This window comes from Mobula birostris, chromosome 14 (assembly GCF_030028105.1).
Source record: "Mobula birostris isolate sMobBir1 chromosome 14, sMobBir1.hap1, whole genome shotgun sequence".
NCBI classification, from domain to species: Eukaryota; Metazoa; Chordata; class Chondrichthyes; order Myliobatiformes; family Myliobatidae; genus Mobula; species Mobula birostris.
The window spans coordinates 57,609,840-57,628,629 of NC_092383.1; the positions used below are offsets into that span (position 1 = coordinate 57,609,840).

The 18,790-nt window shown below is 43.6% G+C and overlaps 1 protein-coding gene across 1 annotated transcript in view; it reads right to left on the reverse strand.

Moving 5' to 3' along the window:
• The window catches only part of LOC140209500 (1-phosphatidylinositol 4,5-bisphosphate phosphodiesterase delta-4-like), a 43,200-nt gene extending 41,208 nt beyond the window's left edge, over positions 1-1,992 (reverse strand). The window contains exon 1 of the transcript XR_011889003.1: positions 708-1,992. The gene's annotated coding sequence lies outside the window, so the exon portion shown is untranslated. The remainder of the gene's footprint in view (positions 1-707) is intronic.
• Between the last annotated feature and the right edge of the window lie 16,798 nt (positions 1,993-18,790).

Here is an 18,790-nt window from a genome sequence, read left to right on the forward strand (position 1 = left end):
TATTCCGTCTGGGTAGCCTCTGACCTGATGGCATGAGCACTGATCTTTCTAACTTCCGTTAATGCCCCTCCTCTTTTTACCCCATCCCTTATTTATTTATTATTCCCCCCCCCTTTTTTCATCTCTCTGTCTCTCTCACAATCACTCCTTGCCTGCTCTCCATCTTCCTCTGAGCTCTCCTCCACCTTTCATTCTCCCTAGGTCTCCTGTCCCATGATCCTCCCCCTTCTCCAGCTCCGTATCCCTTTTCCCTATCAACTTTCCAGCTCTTAGCTTCATCCCTCACCCTCCTGTCTTCTCCTATCATTTCGGATATCCCCTCCCCCTCCCGCATTCAAATCTCTTACTCTTTTTTTAGTTAGTCCTGACAAAGGGTCTTGACCCGAAACATCGACTGTATTTCTTCCTATAGATGCTGCCTGGCCTGCTGTGTTCCACCAGTATTTTGTGTGTATTGTTTGAATTTCCAGCATCTGCAGATTTTCTCGTGTTTGCGTCTCCGAATGCAAAACATGTCAAACCTTGATGGGATGGGCAACAGCAACAGAAGACCATGAACATTCATTCACAAACCACTTCATTCAACACAGGAGAGAAATGCGTTAATTTTATATTAAAACTAAACTTGATACAGCATTTTTTCCTTGACATTTAATCACTGAAACTCTCTCACGCACACAGACTATCGACTTTACGATCATTTTTACCTTCATCTACTCCATAAGATCCATGATCCGGCCTTCTGTACTTTTTAGGAGATCTCTTCGGGACTGGTTTCGTAGCTCCGGAAATCCTCTGGCGTCTCTGCATCGCCCCATTCTTTATTTTTCCATGCTAGAGTCTGCTAAGTTTCTGACCACACGGTTGTCTCCTTCTGCGTCTTGACCAACCCTTCTCCGCTCATCGACAGGCCTCTCGCCCGATACCATCCTCCCACTCAGCCAGGCCCTTCCCCGACCCCGCAGCTCGAACTCGCTCACACACAGATAGATCTATTTTACTATCATTTTTACCTTCATCTGCTCCGTAAGAGTTGGGATTCGACTTTTTGTATTTTTAATGAGAAGCCCTTTATTTCAATTACAAACCAACCAAAAGCAACCGCCTTACACTGATGTCATTACATGAGACACCATCTCTTAAGGTCAATATATAATTTGGCGTCCAATCTACGCTGTAGTTATGGTGTAGCTGTGTACCCTACACCCGTCCTACCGCCGGTCTCTCTTCGTCGTTCAGCTCCTGATGATCTCCAACCGTTCCCCTGCCCTCACTTCACACTTTCACTCTCTCATCACCAGGATCCCAGTTTCTATCCATCGTGTTCAACTTTGGGCCAACTGCCTGTTCCTGAGGCTCGACTCCCTGCCTCTTTCCTCAGACCCTGGCAACATATTCCCGCCTGTAAATTGTGGCATCCAGGCTCCAGATCCAGATCCAGGTCCTCTGCCTCCATCGAGCTCCTCAGGATCAGTCTCCCCTCACCCACATGCAGGTTCCCTACTTCCTGATCTGATTCCCTCTCCCCTGGATCCAGGCTTCCAGCCTCCTGATTCTCACGTTTGGTTCTCCAGTCTCCCGGCTTCGCTCCCTCAGCTTGGGGCTCCGCTCCCCGACCTTCCGACTGGGCCGTGCCGCCCCAGCTTGGGGCTCCCCGGTCGCCTCCTCTCCCCCACGGGCACAATTCCCCCAATTCCTGACCTCTTGGCCACCGATTCCCTTCTCCCGCTCAGACTCCGGCTCGGCGACCCTTCCTGTCGAACACCCGGCGGGCCTAAGAGCCGAAGACGAAGGCGGCCCCGCCGGCCGACAGTCGCAGCCCCCAGCGCGGTGAGTGTGCGGACTGGCATGGGTCGGACGCGGGGCCCGTGTGTGGGGACGGTCAGCTTCGATCTTGCAGTTATCAGACTATTGTACAGAGTGTGGCGGACCGACACGGAGGTTGAGAGAGTGTGGGGGGAGGATTGGGCCGGGAGAGCGGCTGACGGGGAGCGGAGACAACCGGAGAGTGTTGGCGCCACAGTGACGGGGCTGGCGGTTCGCAGCACCGGGAATATGACTGAGGGCAGCCGCTGGCGGGGAATTCAAATGGGAGAAAAGTGATGGTCTGGGATGGATTTTGGCAAGGAGTGAAAGGAAAATGAGTCGGGGATGGGCGGGTTCGGATCAGAAAGGTCACCCAGTGCAGGGCATTAGGACTGGGTTGAAGATGATGTCGACTTCAAGGTAATGATTACTTTCATACTTAATTGTGATTAAAAATCTTCATCTTGTTAGATTGACAAAGGTTATTCAGAAGGATGTTAGTAAAGTCAGCAATATACGTAACAGCTAAACCAAACCATAACCAAGACAACAATCGTGCCAGAGACCCCACAAATTTGTTATACTTGCACAACACGCCCCCCAGCTCCAGTAAGGATTGTTCCAAAAGATGCGCGTTAGATCCTTTTATAGCAATTAGCAAACATACAATCCTGAAGCGATGAAACGTAAGCACACCAGTGTAAACTAGGTGTAATTGCGCGATCTTGAAAGGGCATCAAAAGATATGACATCAGCCAGTTCTCAGCTACTACAAACCTGTCACGAACAAAAAATAAATACTTGATTTAGTCTCTTCTAGTTTGACGGTTCCAGTTGCCCTGATACTGTTTCTCATGGACCGCAATTTCGTGGTGAAACCTTTCACCATGTTCATTCCTGACAGCGTCAAGGTTTGCAGGGAAGAATCTAAATGCAAATTCAGAAAATTAATCTTTACTGACATGTTGCACTTCTTGGTTTTGTATGCTTGAAGCATGTTGTCAACTAGCTACGTGTAGATTGGTGCTTTGCAGTTACCAAAAGACAAATTCAACAACCTTGAATGCCTTCCATGTGATCTTCTCTGGTCTCATTATAAGTTCTTAGAATTGCCTGTCTTTGCTGACCTGTTTGATTTGTGGTCCAACAAAAATACCTTCCTTAATCTTGGCATCACTTATTCTGGGAAACATCTGTCTCAAATATCGAAATATTTCATCTAACTTGTTCATTGCTTTCACAAAAATTTTCATATGCCCCAGTTTTACATGATGTGGAGGCAAAAATATCAAGTAGCTTATGTGCTACATATTTCTGCCCTGGAACCAACTGCTTACAGAGTGGCCAATCCTTTTTAATGTAATGAGATTCTATAGCATGGCTGTCCCATTTGCAAATGAAACAACAGTACTTGGTATATCCGAACTGCATTCCTAGTAGCAGCACTATTACCTTTTGTGATTTGGCTGTGAACTGTAGTTCAAACTGGACTCTTTTAGTTTTATGTTTTCTTTTACATTCTGCACTTTTCCCCTTTGTTGTTGTCATTTGGCGTAATTTGTTTGTTTTTTTTGTGTAGGGGGTGGGGCTGGAGTTTGATGTTGCCTTTTGCACAATTTGTTTTTCTGCATGGAGAAAGTTGATGTTCTTGATGCATTTTTTTCACGTGGGGGGGTTGATAGTGTTGATGTATGCGAGATTTGTTTTCTTTGTGCAGGGGGATGGTTGATGTTTTTCTTTGAATGACAACCATGGCTAGGTGGAGAAGGCAAATCTCAGAGTTGTATACTGCATACATACTTTGGTAATAAATTAATCTTTGAACCTTAGAACTTTCAGTTCTCCACAGATGTTCCAGTTGTAGTTGTTGTACCATAACACTAACACGAGAAAATCTGCAGATGCTGGAAATCCAAAGCAACACACATAAAATGCTGAAGGAACTCAGCAGGTCAGGCAGCATCTATGGAAAAGAGTAAACAGTTGACGTAAGCAGATCCTGATGAAGGATCTTGCCTGAAATGTCGACTGTGAAGGGTATCACCCTGAGATGCTGTCTGACCTACCGAGTTCCTCTAGCAGATTTTGTGTGTGTTGTTTCAACAAGTCTTCCAAATTTTGGTAGTTTTCTTTCACATGTAATGTATAGCTAATTGGTATTGAAGGATAGACATCGTCATTGTCGTGGGTCATGCTGACACCCCAAAGTATGCCCAGGCATGCCCGGACAAGATAGAAAAAAAACTTTTCAGGTTACACTGTGGGCAACATTTTGACTTGAAATGGGAATTGAAATGGGCAATTCCAAAACAATGCTGCATGATAGAGAAATTTCATGGTCAGTAGCCCCAAACCTACAAGGCACAGACAGAAGTTTTCAGGAAGCAAAATCATTGCTGTCCACTGTAACATACACAGGCATAATCGAGTGGCAAATATCACTCACTGAAATCTTGCTTTAAAATACAAACTCATAAAATATACCATACCTTACTATAAATACAAGCCACAGTACTAAACACCACTAGAATAGTCCAAAAGCTCCTGATAATTGAGAAATGAGTGTGCTTGGCTATGGCTGTACCTCAGCTCTTACCAGGTTGAGCTGAGAAAAAATAAATAATACAATAACTGAAATGAAATCACACCTTACTATAAATACAAGCCTGATCCAGTTTTAGAGTCAGAATGCCTCAAATTTAATAATTGCTAATCAGCTATTACAGATAGAACAATTCATAATAGCCGTCTGGATATAATAATACAGGATAAACAAGCAAAAACAGCTTACTTAATAGATATAGCCATTCTAAACACACATAACTTACAGAAATCAATGTGAAAAACTCCAGAAATCTGCTGAATTAAAAGAGGAAGTTGAAAGACGATGGAAAACGAACAAGGTGTACATTGTCCTGATACTATATCTACAACTGGTACCATCCCAAAGGCATTACACAATTGTATTAAACAATTAGGGCTACAGAGTAATATCTATGTAAATCTTTGGAAAGCCACAATCCTAAACACTAGAATAGTCCAAATGTTCCTAGCAATCGACAAATGAGCGCACTTTTGGCTAAGTCCGTGCTTCAAGTTTTACCAACTTGAGCTGAGAAAAATAAATCAAAATAATAATAGTGAACAATGAGGTGTTTTCTGTCCGTCCCCCATCGGGTCCATCCCCAGGTGGGGGATTCAGGAAAGCTCTGCAGATATGGAGGGCAGGTGGGAAATGAAATACCACCCCCAGACCAAAACAGAAACTACTCCAGTCACATCTGTACCCAGAGTGGGTGGTGCTCTGATTAGCGTCTGTTCTCCATGTTAGGGATGGCTGCAACCAAAACCTGGCTGCAGGTGTAAAGAGAAACATACTTTCACTTTAGAAACCGAGAGATGTCTACAGAATAGAGTGATACAGCTACTGCCTAGGGATCGCCAGGTTGTGCAGGGCATCACAGTAAGCGAACTGCTCGTGGTGCACTGATGAGTAGGTAGGTAGGCAACAGGAAACCCAAAAAATATACAGTCAGCTTTCAAAGCAACCTAACACCCCAAACTGCGACTGCTGCAGGTGTTTCTCAATGGAGCAATCCACTTACAACTGAAACCACTCAAGCATCTAAGAGAAGAAAGATGCACATGGAATGGTCATTAGAAGTAAACACATTCATAATGTGTGTATTTTAGTAACAGAACTTAAGCGTGACACAAGAGCATACAGGGACAAACTTCATCAACAGTTTGTGGCACAATGTTCCTACATACAAGTAAATGCGCAATGAATAGGAGATCAATGTAGAGTGATCATAAAAAATAACTTAATCCCTATAGGTATGTTAAACCAAATAAAACATGAAGTTGCACAAGAGCTAGAATGAAACCAACTTAAAGACCACAACAATGCTATACAAAATAGTGAAGAGGGAACCCGCTGAAGTGTTGATGAAAATACAATTACTTCAACCGCTCCACAACCTGATGGTAACAAGAACAACATTAATGTACAGCCTCTGCAGAATGCTGATGATGAAGCTGGGCTTACAGGCAAAATTATCCTAATATTTATCACCATACTAACAGAATATATTATTGTATTGGGGGTATTGGGGGTAAGGTATTGGTGTGGGTGGAGAGTTGGTTAGCAGACAGGAAGCAAAGAGTGGGAATAAACGGGACCTTTTCAGAATGGCAGGCGGTGACTAGTGGGGTACCGCAAGGCTCAGTGCTGGGACCCCAGTTATTTACAATATATATTAATGACTTGGATGAGGGAATTAAATGCAGCATCTCCAAGTTTGCGGATGACACGAAGCTGGGTGGCAGTGTTAGCTGTGAGGAGGATGCTAAGAGGATGCAGGGTGACTTGGATAGGTTGGGTGAGTGAGCAAATTCATGGCAGATGCAATTTAATGTGGATAAATGTGAAGTTATCCACTTTGGTGGCAAAAATAGGAAAACAGATTATTATCTGAATGGTGGCCGATTAGGAAAAGGGGAGGTGCAACGAGACCTGGGTGTCATTATACACCAGTCATTGAAAGTGGGCATGCAGGTACAGCAGGTGGTGAAAAAGGCGAATGGTATGCTGGCATTTATAGCGAGAGGATTCGAGTACAGGAGCAGGGAGGTACTACTGCAGTTGTACAAGGCCTTGGTGAGACCACACTTGGAGTATTGTGTGCAGTTTTGGTCCCCTAATCTGAGGAAAGACATCCTTGCCATAGAGGGAGTACAAAGAAGGTTCACCAGATTGATTCCTGGGATGGCAGGACTTTCATATGAAGAAAGACTGGATGAACTGGGCTTGTACTCGTTGGAATTTAGAAGACTGAGGGGGGATCTGATTGAAACGTATAAGATCCTAAAGGGATTGGACAGGCTAGATGCAGGAAGATTGTTCCCGATGTTGGGGAAGTCCAGAACGAGGGGCCACAGTTTGAGGATAGAGGGGAAGCCTTTTAGGACCGAGATTAGGAAAAACTTCTTCACACAGAGAGTGGTGAATCTGTGGAATTCTCTGCCACAGGAAACAGTTGAGGCCAGTTCATTGGCTATATTTAAGAGGGAGTTAGATATGGCCCTTGTGGCTACGGGGGTCAGGGTGTATGGAGGGAAGGCTGGGGTGGGGTTCTGAGTTGGATGATCAGCCATGATCATAATAAATGGTGGTGCAGGCTCGAAGGGCCGAATGGCCTACTCCTGCACCTATTTTCTATGTTTCTATGTTTCTATGTTAATATATGGGTATTGACCCAACAAAAAGAACAGACATATGAAAACATAATACATCATAGTGTGATAAAAGGAAAACTTCAACTTCAGAATTTACTTCAAGGCTTAAGAAAATCTGCCAACTGGAGCTCAATAGTAAAATATGACTAAGACAATAAATACTTTTGCTTTATCCATATTAATGTATTCTTTTGCATAATATCTTCGTCCAAAACCGATCTGGAAAATTTACAAAGAAAAATAGGAACTGAAATGATAAATTTTAGAAAAAATTATGTATATTCAAACATACCTAGGAGAGAAGGAAGAAGAGGAATAACAGAAAAAAAATACACAATAGTCAGATAAAACTTCTAAGGATATAGAAGTTTTCTGAAGAATGGTCTTTGAGAGTCCATTTGGTGTCATGGTCCTGATCGGTTCCCTCTAATTTCCTTTGATTGTGCCACAGTTCTTACCGTTAATTTCCCAATTGCTCCTAATTTTCTTTGATGACGGCATACCTGGTTTCCATCAGGACCTGCAGTATAAGAACCCCGGCGTTGCAGCCACTAGCCACCAGATCGCTGGTTTTGCCTGTGTAGTGATTAACGTTTCCTGGCTGCTTAGAACTGTATGTTCTAAGTTTTTCTCCAGTTTCAGGGTTTACCTATGAAACCCCATCTCTCCATGTCTAGGCTCTGTGTCAAGGTCCCTCCTGTTTGCTGTCCAATGTTCACGGCCGCGTAAGCATCCTAACTCAATCTCCGTGCCTGTGTCCTACACTTGGGTTCGCTTCATTCGCTCCTTGCAACAGAACGATCTGGCCATTATGGACCCAGCAGACACGAATACCCTGCAACAAGCCCTCGCCAGCCAGGACTCCCTACTGGGTCTGCATGATTAACTTCTCCGGGATGTCATGGAGAACCTCCATTCCCCGTCTGCTAACATAACGAAGATTGGTGACCAGGTGGACCGTGTATCCACTCATTTTACCCCATCCACTCCTGGAACTCTCTCTAACCAGCCCAGACAGCCTGTAGTGGCAACTCCCTACGTGTCAGCAACACCCCCGCCAAGACAGCCACACGTACCTGAACCAGAGCACTACGGTGGGGATTTGGGGAAGTGCCGGGCCTTCCTTCTGCAATGCTCCTTGGTATTCAACCAGCAGTCATCCATGCACTCCACGGATAAGTCAAAGATAGCTTATATCATGGGGTTGCTGTGGGGAAGTGCCTTAGCGTGGGCTACAGCTGATTGGGATAATCCACCAGCGATCTGCTCTTCTTTCCCCACCTGAGTGTTGCCAAATATTCCGTGGAGTTCCGGACATTAGCGGCCAACTCGGGGTGGAACGACGAGGCACTCCTAGGGGTATTTCGGAATGGTCTCAGCGACAGGGTAAAAGACGAGTTGGCGGCAAGAGATGACACCAACAGCCTGGATTCCTTAATCTCCCTAGCCACCAGGTTGGATAATCGTCTCTGAGAACGCCATAGGAAAAGATCTGGTCGTCCTTCACCGTTGACCACTCCACGGCATTCATTACCGTCTCCCACCAGCACAAGCCTCTCTTCTCCTCCTGCACCTAGAATAGCTCCCAGCCCGGCCGTTGCCACTGCCCCAGGAGAGGAACCCATGCAGCTGGGACAGAACCGTTTCTCTCCCACGGAGCGACTTTGGAGATTCAGAGCTGGGGAATGTCTCTATTGTGGCCAGTCTGGCCACTTCCGTGCTACCTGTTCCCTTCGGCCAAAAGGGAAGGTTCACCAGTAGAAAGGGGGACCCTGGTGAGCCAGACAACATTCCCTTACATCCCACAAACCCGGATACAGACCCCAGCTACTTTATGTTACAACCAACAATCCCTGCCTCTGTCAGCTCTAGTGGACTTCGGCGCTGAGGGAAACCTTCTGAATGAAGACATAGCTTCCCGGACCGGAATTAATCGGGAGCCATTGAGTACCCCTCTGGAAGCCTAGGCGCTGGATGGAAGACTTCTGGCCTGAGTCACACACTGCACACCACCCCTGTCTCTTATTCTCTCCGGGAACCATCAGGAGCAGGTACAATTTAACTTAATTTCCTCTCCTCAAGCTCCTATAGTTCTTGGGTACCTCTGGTTGGGCCGCCATAATCCTCATATCGACTGGTCCACCGGGAAGATAGCCAGCTGGAGTCCATTCTCCCTCCCGGCACTTATCCTTGTAAGCAGAACAAGTGCTACACCTGCCCTTACACTTCCTCCCTCACCACAATTCAGGGCCCCAAACAGTCCTTCCAGGTGAGGCGACACTTCACCTGTGAGTCGGCTGGGGTGACATACTGCATCCGGCGCTCCCGATGTGGCCTTCTATATATTGGCGAGACCCGACGCAGGCTGGGAGACAGTTTCGCTGAACACCTACGCTCTGTCCGCCAGAGAAAGCAGGATCTCCCAGTGGCCACACATTTTAATTCTACATCCCATTCCCATTCTGATATGTCTATCCATGGCCTCCTCTACTGTAAAGATGAAGCCACACTCAGGTTGAAGAAACGACACCTTATATTCCATCTGGGTAGTCTCCAACCTGATGGCATGAACATTGACTTCTCTAACTTATGTTAATGCCCCTCCTCCCCTTCACACCCCATCCCTTATTTATTTATTTATTTATTTATTTAGTAGTAGTAATATTTTACTTTTTTTTCTCTCTTTCTCTCTCTTTTTTCTCCCTCTGTCCCTCTCACTATAACTCATTGCCTACTCTCCATCCTCTGGGCCGCCCTCCCCCTTTCTTTCTCCCTCGGCTTCCTGTCCCATGATCCTCTCCCTTCTCCAGCTCTGTATCCCTTTTGCCAATCAACTTTCCAGCTCTTAGCTCCATCCCTCACCCTCCTGTCTTCTCCTATCATTTTGGATCTTCCCCCGCCCCCCCCCCCATTTTCAAATCTCTTACTATCTCTTCTTTCAGTTCGTGCTGACGAAAGGTCTCGGCCCAAAATGTCGACTGTACCTCTTCCAATAGATGCTGCCTGGCCTGCTGTGTTCCACCAGCATTTTGTGTATGTTGCTTGGATAAAGGGAAGTAGCTGTTCGTGAAGCTGGTGGTGTGGGACCTCCTGCCCAATGGTAGCTGTGAGAAGATGGCACGACAGGATAGTGGGGATCATTGATGATAGAAATTGTCTTTTTGATGCCGCAGCTCCTATAGGTACTACGGATGGTGGGGAGGGATGTACTCATGATGTCTTGGACATAGTCCACTACTCTCTACAGCTTCTAACATTCCTGCGCATTTGAATTGCCCTACCAGACATGTGATAGCATGAGTCAGGATACTTTCATTAGTACATATGTTTGGTGACAAACCAACCCATTTAATCTCTGAAGAAAGTAAAGGCCCTGGCGTGGTTTCCTTATGGTTGCATCTAGTGCCGGTCTCAGGACAGGTCACGATGGAGGAGCTTAACACCTCAGATTTGCCTGAAGAGATAAGATACTGAAATTATCTGAGGTGGCATGGAGAAGGCTTTGAGGAAATCAAATGATTTGTTTCTAAACAGTGAAGTGTTAACTATTTCCTCAGTGTTTTAGTGACACGTCATGGAAGTTATAGTATTGAAGTAGTCCATTCAGTCCATTAATCTGTGCTACATATGAACATCCTCGCTTCTTGTGCACATCTATCAAGTCATCTCTCATCCTCCTTCACTCCAAAGAGAAAAGCACTACCTCGCTCAACCCATCTCCCTAAGACGTGCCCTCCAGTCCAGGCAACATAGTAAATCTCTTTGGGACCTTCTCTAAAGCTTCCATATCCTTCCTATAATAAGGTAACGAGAAATGTGTCAGTGGGACAGAAGCTGTCCTTGAGTCTGTAGCAGTTACTTGAAAACAAACGAAAACTGCTGCGACTGAGCCAGGAGATCGACACTCTAGGACATGTTTCAAAATAATGAAGTTCCATATTTGAGAAAGGTACTTTCAATCCTTTATTACGAAACCAGGAAAGACAAAAGATCTTGTAGTGATGAAAATCATTAATTTAGTTTATAACTAAATTAGCAATATAACATTCAAATTAGCGAAGTATCAAAGTTAGCAGGTGAACCAACATATTTAAGCATTCTACGAGTGAAATTAGCTGTAAACAAAAAAAAAATCATTCTCCATGGCTTACCCCCTCTCAACTGGACTAAACGAAACAACTAACAAAATGAGAATACATAACCAAGCTCATTTGCTTCAACCAAGCCCCAACCCAGCCCCAACCCACGTGACAGAACATAGATACATGGTTCCAATGGACAGAAAATTGATACATCGCTCCTACCTAGTCGTACATGTTTTTAAGCTTTTTTATCGCAACAGGAAAGTGGAGAGAAGTACATGTTTGGATGAGAGGTGACTTTGATTATACTGTTATTTTCAATGTATGTGTGATACAAAAATCTGAATCTGAATATGCAGGTCAGGCGGTTCTGTATGGAGTATATAAAGAGTTGGTACACCAGACTGTCGCATAGTGATTGCAGCTCAGATAATCAGACTTGAGAGGTCAATTCCGGCACTGTAAGAGTCTGTTTGGCAGATTTTCTTAAGCCTTGAAGTAAATTCTGTCAAAAATTTTCCCTTTATCACAATAGGATCTATTTTCTTTGCTTGTTTCATTTTCATCCATTGGTTGTAGTCTGCTGCTCTGTTTTATATTCTACTAGCTCTTTTGCACTGTACTTTACGTATAATGTTCTGCACTTATCTAGCCCAAAGTTCATGTTTATATCCTTCAAGAATAGTTCTACTATTTGAATTAATTGTTTTGCTTTACTGATGAAGGGGCAAATAATTTCAAATTGTCCATTTATAGAAAGTGTGTTAAGGTATAATTAGTTTGGTTGTTTCTAATTTGATACCCAATTTTTGTTTGATTCAGTAAATTAGGGAGTGGGTTTAAAACTAGACAAAACTATAGCGAGCTTGGAAAGTTGGCCTGGAAAATGCCTTGGTTTATTTTGATAACAGTGGTTGTTCTTTTTTTTGGTTGTTAAAAGACTGCGTGATTATAGTATGCTTATGCTTCATCAAATGTTGCAGGAATTTGATAATTATTGGTTGTATTTTATATATATTAGAACTTCTATTAACCCTGAATGTTGGACAAATTCAATTGTGTGAGTGCATTCCTTTATCTCCCTAATCCAGTTTGCTTCTTGATTGTGCGTCATCCTGTTTGACCAGGTATTAAACCAAAAGTTCATTATCTCTGTGTTAGTCGGTAATTCTGTGCCAGGGTTGGTGACATTTTGGTGTGCTGAATTTAGTTTCAATGTCCAGTATAAACCTTTTTCATTGTTTCTGAACTGATAATTCAGTTTTCTTCATCTGGTAACTTTCATATGTCTATTTAGTCTGTATCTATATATTTAGTTATGACTTTGTATAATACACCAAGCTTTTGTTTTTGTGTATCTATACAGTGGCATGCAAAACTTTGGGCACCCCTGGTCAAAATTTCTGTTACCGTGAATAGTCATGTGAGTAGAAGATGAACTGATCTCCAAAAGTCATAAAGTTAAGGATGAAACATTCTTCTCAACATTTGAAGCAAGATTAGTGTATTATTTTTGTTTTGTACAATTTTTGAATAAAAAAAGGAAAGGAACACCATGCAAAAGTTTGGGCACCCCAAAAGATTTGAGCTGTCAGATAACTTTTACCAAGGTCTCAGACCTTAATTAGCTTGTTAGGGCTATGGCTTGTTCATAAACATCATTAGGAAAGGTCAGGTGATGCAAATTTCAAAGCCTTCTAAAAACCCTGACTCCTCAAACCTTGTCCCAACAGTCAGCAGCCATGTCCTCTAAGCAGCTGCCTAGCACTCTGAAAATTAAAATAAACAGACAACGGGGTGACCCGTTGGGGCACCCTTTGAGAGAAGAGTAGTGCAGTCTGATGTGACCAGAATGAACATTAAATTTTCCCAAATGCTATTGGTACCGCTTTGCTTTGGAAACTGAAGTAGAAAACGTCAGTTTATTAAAGAAGAACGATGCGTAACAAAGCAAATATAGCTGCTCTTCATTTAATGAAGGACACTTTTGATGGCATCATTTCTGGTTTATCTGCCACCCTTGTGCCTCTAGTTGTCATTCTGGAGATGTGCAGTCCTTTCATCCTCCGTCTCTTCATCTCTTCTGCTGTTTGTTGTTTGTCTCTGATCCTGGAGACGTGCATGCCTCTCCTCCTCTGTCTCTTCTTCTCTCATCTATTTTTGTCCTCTTTGATCCTGGAGTCGTGCGGCCCTGGCCTCATCCGATTCTTGTTCTCTCCCTCTCCTTGCCGCTTCCTGACGACATTTGGCGTCATCTCTTGACCATAGTGTCCGCCTTCCCTTTCCACACGGCATAATTAGGCTGACCATTTTATTTTTTTACCCTAATGCTGGATAGAAGATACGAAGCACCAATTCTGCACATGCTGATGGTGATTAGCAGAATATGACCCCTCGAAATAGAGCTGCCCTGCCCTTTTGCTCCGGTAGGTGTCGCTGCTGAAGCTGGCCATGCGCATGTGTTGGGCTGTCGCATCCCAATTTCCGTGATGGCCAATCGGGTCTTGGGTGAAAGGCAGCCTGTTGATTTTTGGTGAATGAGCAATTTTATATGAATATATATCCCCGAACTCTGCCTGCATTCCATAAGTTAGTGCATTTTAATTCGATTTAACCAAAAAAAGTGCTGCTGTAATGCACCATTTGCACTAATTGGAGGTCACAAACAGACAGACAGCATGAGAGTTTAAGTAGTATATAGATGATGCCTACAAAGCAGGAGAAGGCTTTAAGAAGATAGCAAAGTGTTTTCAGGTAGCCGTTTCCTCAGTTCATAATGTAATTAAGAAATGGCAGATAACAGGAATGGTGGAGGTCAAGTTGGGGTCTGGAAGACCAAGAAAACTTTCCCAGAGAACTGCTCATAGGATTGCTAGAAAGGCAAATCAAAACTCCTGTTTGACTGCAAAAGACCTTCAGGAAGATTTAGCAGACTCTGGAGTGGTGGTGCACTGTTCGACTGTGCAGGAACACCAACACAAATATGACCATCATGGAAGAGTCATCAGAAGAATACCTTTCCTGCATCCTCACCACAAAATTCAGAAGTTTGCAAAGGAACATCTAAACAAGCCTGATGCATTTTGGAAACAAGTCCTGTGGACTGATGAAGTTAAAATAGAACTTTTTGGCCGCAATGAGCAATGGTATGTTTGGAGAAAAAAGGGTGCAGAATTTCATGAAAAGAACACCTCTTCAACTGTTAAGCACGGGGTTGGATCGATCATGCTTTGGCTTGTGTTGCAGCCAGTGGCACGGGGAACATTTCACTGGTAGAGGGAAGAATGAATTCAACTAAATACCAGCAAATTCTGGAAGCAAACATCCCACCGTCTGTACAAAAGCTGAAGATGAAAAGAGGATGGCTTCTACAACAGGATAATGATCCTAAACACACCTCAAAATCCACAATGGACTACCTCAAGAGGCGCAAGCTGAAGGTTTTGCCATGGCCCTCACAGTTCCCCGACCTAAACACCATCAAAAATCTGTGGATAGATCTCAAAAGAGCAGTGCATGCAAGACGGCCCAAGAATCTCACAGAACTAGAAATCTTTTGCAAGGAAGAATGGGCGAAAATCCCCCAAACAAGAATTAAAAGACTCTTAGCTGGCTACAGAAAGCGTTTACAAGCTGTGATACTTGCCAAAGGAGGTGTTACTAAGTACTGACCATGCAGAGTGCCCAAACTTTTCCTTTGGGCCCTTTTCCTTTTCTGTTATTTTGAAACTGTAAAAGATGGAAATAAAAAAGTAATCTTGCTTAAAATATTAAAGAAATGTGTCATCTTTAACTTTATGCCTTTTGGAAATCAGGTAATCTTTTACTCGCTTAGCTATTCACAGTTACAGAAATTTTGACCAGGGGTGCCCAAACTTTTGTATGCCACTGTAAATTCAACAATGTTTTTGTTAGGTTGATCTTATCTTGAAGGGACCTTGTATTTCCTCAGTATTTCCTTAGCTTTTCTCTTAACTTTCTTGCTTGCAATATCCATTTTATACTCCATTGGGTGAGCTATTTCTGTTTTTAAGGTTTTAATTTTGTTTCTTAACATGTTCTGCCATTTCAGTGTTCTCATTTTATTACTCAGTTTTGGGTTTCTATTAATGAATGCTTCTATGGAGGCTGTGTACAAGAAGGGCCTGAGTCGCCTCTACTTCCGGAGGAGATTGAGGTCCTTTGGAGTATGCAGGCCTCTCCTTCACATGTTCTACCAGTCTGTTGTCACCAGTACAATCTTCTATATGGTGGTGGGCTGCGGCCATGGCATCAACACGGGTGATGCCAACAGGCTTAATAAACTGATTAGAAAGGCTGGCTCTGTTAAAGGATTCAAACTAGACACACTGGAGGCTGTGGAAGAACAAAGGACCCTACAAAAAATCCTGGCAATTCCGGGCAATATTTCTCACCCTCTGCATGCCACCCTGGCTGAATAGAGGAACATTTTTTTAGTAATAGACTAAGACAACTGTGCTGTTCCAAAGAGTACTATATGAGGTGAATCTTACCCTTGGCCATGGGGCTCTATAATGAGTCAATCTATAGCCAGGGGAGTGATGATTCCCCCCATTAGACTGTTTGAGGTAACTTATTTTTAATTCTTTTTTACTACTCTTCCAATATTTGTATATCTGTGCACTTGTAACGCTACTGTGACACTGTAATTTCCTCTGGGATTAATAAAGTATCTAACTATCTACCTATTTTGCAGCCATTGCACTGCACTGCTGTTAATGCGGCGGAGTATGTTACTATGTTTATTTTTCAAATGTTTTAAGTTTTCCTAAATATTGTGGTAATATAATATTGTTGGGAGTGTTAACAATTTTTTCAACTTTTGATGACATGTTTTGTTTGGTATGTAGGGTCTTTTTATTAATTTTTTCTCAGCTACAGCTAGTAAAACCTGAGGTACAGGCATAACCATTTCTCAATTGCTAGGAACTTTAAGACTACTCTAGTGGTGTTTATTTTTGTGGCTTTCTGGAGATTTACATGGATATTTCTGTGTAGACTTAATTGTTTAATGCTACTGTGTAGTAACTCTGTGATAATACCAGTTGTAGATAATATTATTGGAACAATGTATCACCTGTTCATAGTCCATGGTCTTTCAATTTCCTCTTTTAATTCAACATATTCCTGCTGTTTTTCACTTATTGATTTCTGTTTCTTTTGTGTGTTTGGAATGGCTATATCTGTTAAGTGAGTTATCCTTGCTTGTTTATCCTGTAATGGTTTATCTGGATGGTTATTATTAATTGTATACTGGTGCAGAACTGGCTTTGGCCTTTTTTTTTACAAAAAAACACAGAGTGATGAATGCATGGAACACGTTGCCAGGAGTGGTGGTAAAGGCAGATATATTAGGAAGATGGAAGAGAACTTATCTACCTGTCACCTCCAAGCTGTTTAGTTCATCCCCCTTCCCTCCTCCATCCACCTACCCCCGATAATGCTCACCTCTCACCTATCGGTTTGTACTCCTCCCCCTCCTCTCATCTTTTTATTCACAATTTCAATTTCATGTCAGAGAAATGTGTACAATATACATCCTTAAATGCTTTTTCTTCACAAACATCCATGAAAACTGAGGATTGCCCCAAAGATTGAACGACAGTCAAATGTAAGAACCCCAATGTCCCCCCACCAGCAAAAAAAAACATTGGCACCTGCCACCGAGCACTCAAGCGTGAGCGAAGCAATAGCAAAGACACAGACTTGCAGTTACCCCAAAGACTTTGTGTTTCACCTGGCATTCGACAGACCACAGGTTCTCTCTCTCCCTAATAAGAAAGGAGGTGTCTCCGTTTTTTTCCCAGCGAGCAGGGAGACATAACAAACAACTCGCTGGTTTACGATGTTAAAAGTCATTACGTCACTTTTTACAAGCTCTGTTCCCAAAGATCTCAAAGATCCCAGGTCTTTGGGCACACAGCAGAAGATTTTTCTACTCCCCCCCCCCCCCAATGACATACGGGTCTCCTGCTGTGACAGCGACCCTCGATCCGCTCATCTCCAGAGTCCCATTCCCGCAAAGAACCAAAGTCACAGTGTAAATCCAGGTCAAGGTTTTCAAAAGAACCCTGAAAGGGAAAAATAAAGATATTAAAGATGGAAATAGAGCTGTTTACGAAGATGTAAGCAAAGGAGTTGCTGTTTAGCGCCGTCTTGACTTGGCTCCGCCTTTGGCTTTTGCTCCCTTCCTATACTATCTTGATGAAGGGCCTTGGCCCAAACTGTCAACTCTATTCTTCCCCAAAAAGTTGCCTGACCTGCTGAATTCCTCCAGTATTTTGTGTGTGTTACTCTCCACAGATTTACCTCAACTCCCCATAGATTCTGCCACTCACCTACCCACTAATGGCTATTGATAGTGGCCAATTAACCTAAAGCCCTTTAAAGCCACCAACATAATTGGGGAATCTAAGTGACTTTAAGAATGGAATGAAGGTTGTTGGCAGATGGGGTGGTTTGAGTATCTCAAAAACTGCTAATCTATTGGGATTTTCACGCACAACAGTCTCTAGACTTTACAAAGAATGGTGCAGTAAACTAAAATCATGCAGTGAGTGGCAGTTTTGAGGGCGAAAGCACCTTGGTAATAAGGTCAGAGGAGAATGGCCAGACAAACTGACAGGAAGGTGCAAGTAACTCTCATAATCATGCGATAAAACTGCATTTCTGAATGCACAATACGTCAAACCTTGAAGTGGATGAGCTACAGCTGCAGAAAACTGCAAACATACACTCAATAGCCCTTTATTTAGTAGTGGAGGCCACCGAGTATATTTTATATTAAAGACGATACAGCAATTGTGCCTACACATTTAGTCGCTCAACCTCACTCATGCACACACAGATTAATCTATTTTACTACCATTTTCACCTTTATCTACTTCATAAGATTTGGGATTCTAGCCTTCTGTGTTTTTTGTGAGATCAAATGACTCTTCTTTCCGATTTCTTGATTTCATTCTCCTATCTTCGGTCACCGGTTTCCTTACCATGGAAACTCCACTGCTGCCTCTGTGTTGCCCCCATCCACTACTATGTATGCCTCTACTGGGTTTTTGACCTCCTCTTGGCTGTCTCCTTTTGCATCTTGACCTCCCCCTCCTTACCCTTCCCAGCCAAATTTCACCTTTCAGCCCCTGCTCAACGCTGACCGTTCTTTTGCCCTCATTTCAGGTTTCCACTCCCTCATCAGCAGGATCCCACTTTTCATCCATTGTGTTCATCTTTGGGCCAACCGCCTCCGGAAGGAAATGTCCAACAGCCAGCTTGAGACTTGTCCTTCCAACTGCCAGTTCCTTGCTCCTTGCTCTTTCCTCCAGTCCTGGTTCCATATCCTGCCTGTAAGTTCTGGCTCCCTGAGCCAGATTCTCTGCCCCTAGCTCCAAATACCTAGCCCTCAGATCCAGTCTCCCTTTATCCAGATGGAGGTTCCCCACTTCCTGATCTGATCTCCTTTTCCCTGGATCTAGCTTCCAGCCTCCTGATCCACTGTCTCAATTCTCACATCCAGTACTCCAGCAGTCTCCTGGCGTCCCTCCCCCAGCTTTGGGCTCCAGTCCCCGATCTTCCAGCTGGGCCGTGTCAATTCCAAGCCCAGGTGGCCTGGCTTGGGGGCCCCAACAGGTGAACTTCCCGTGGGT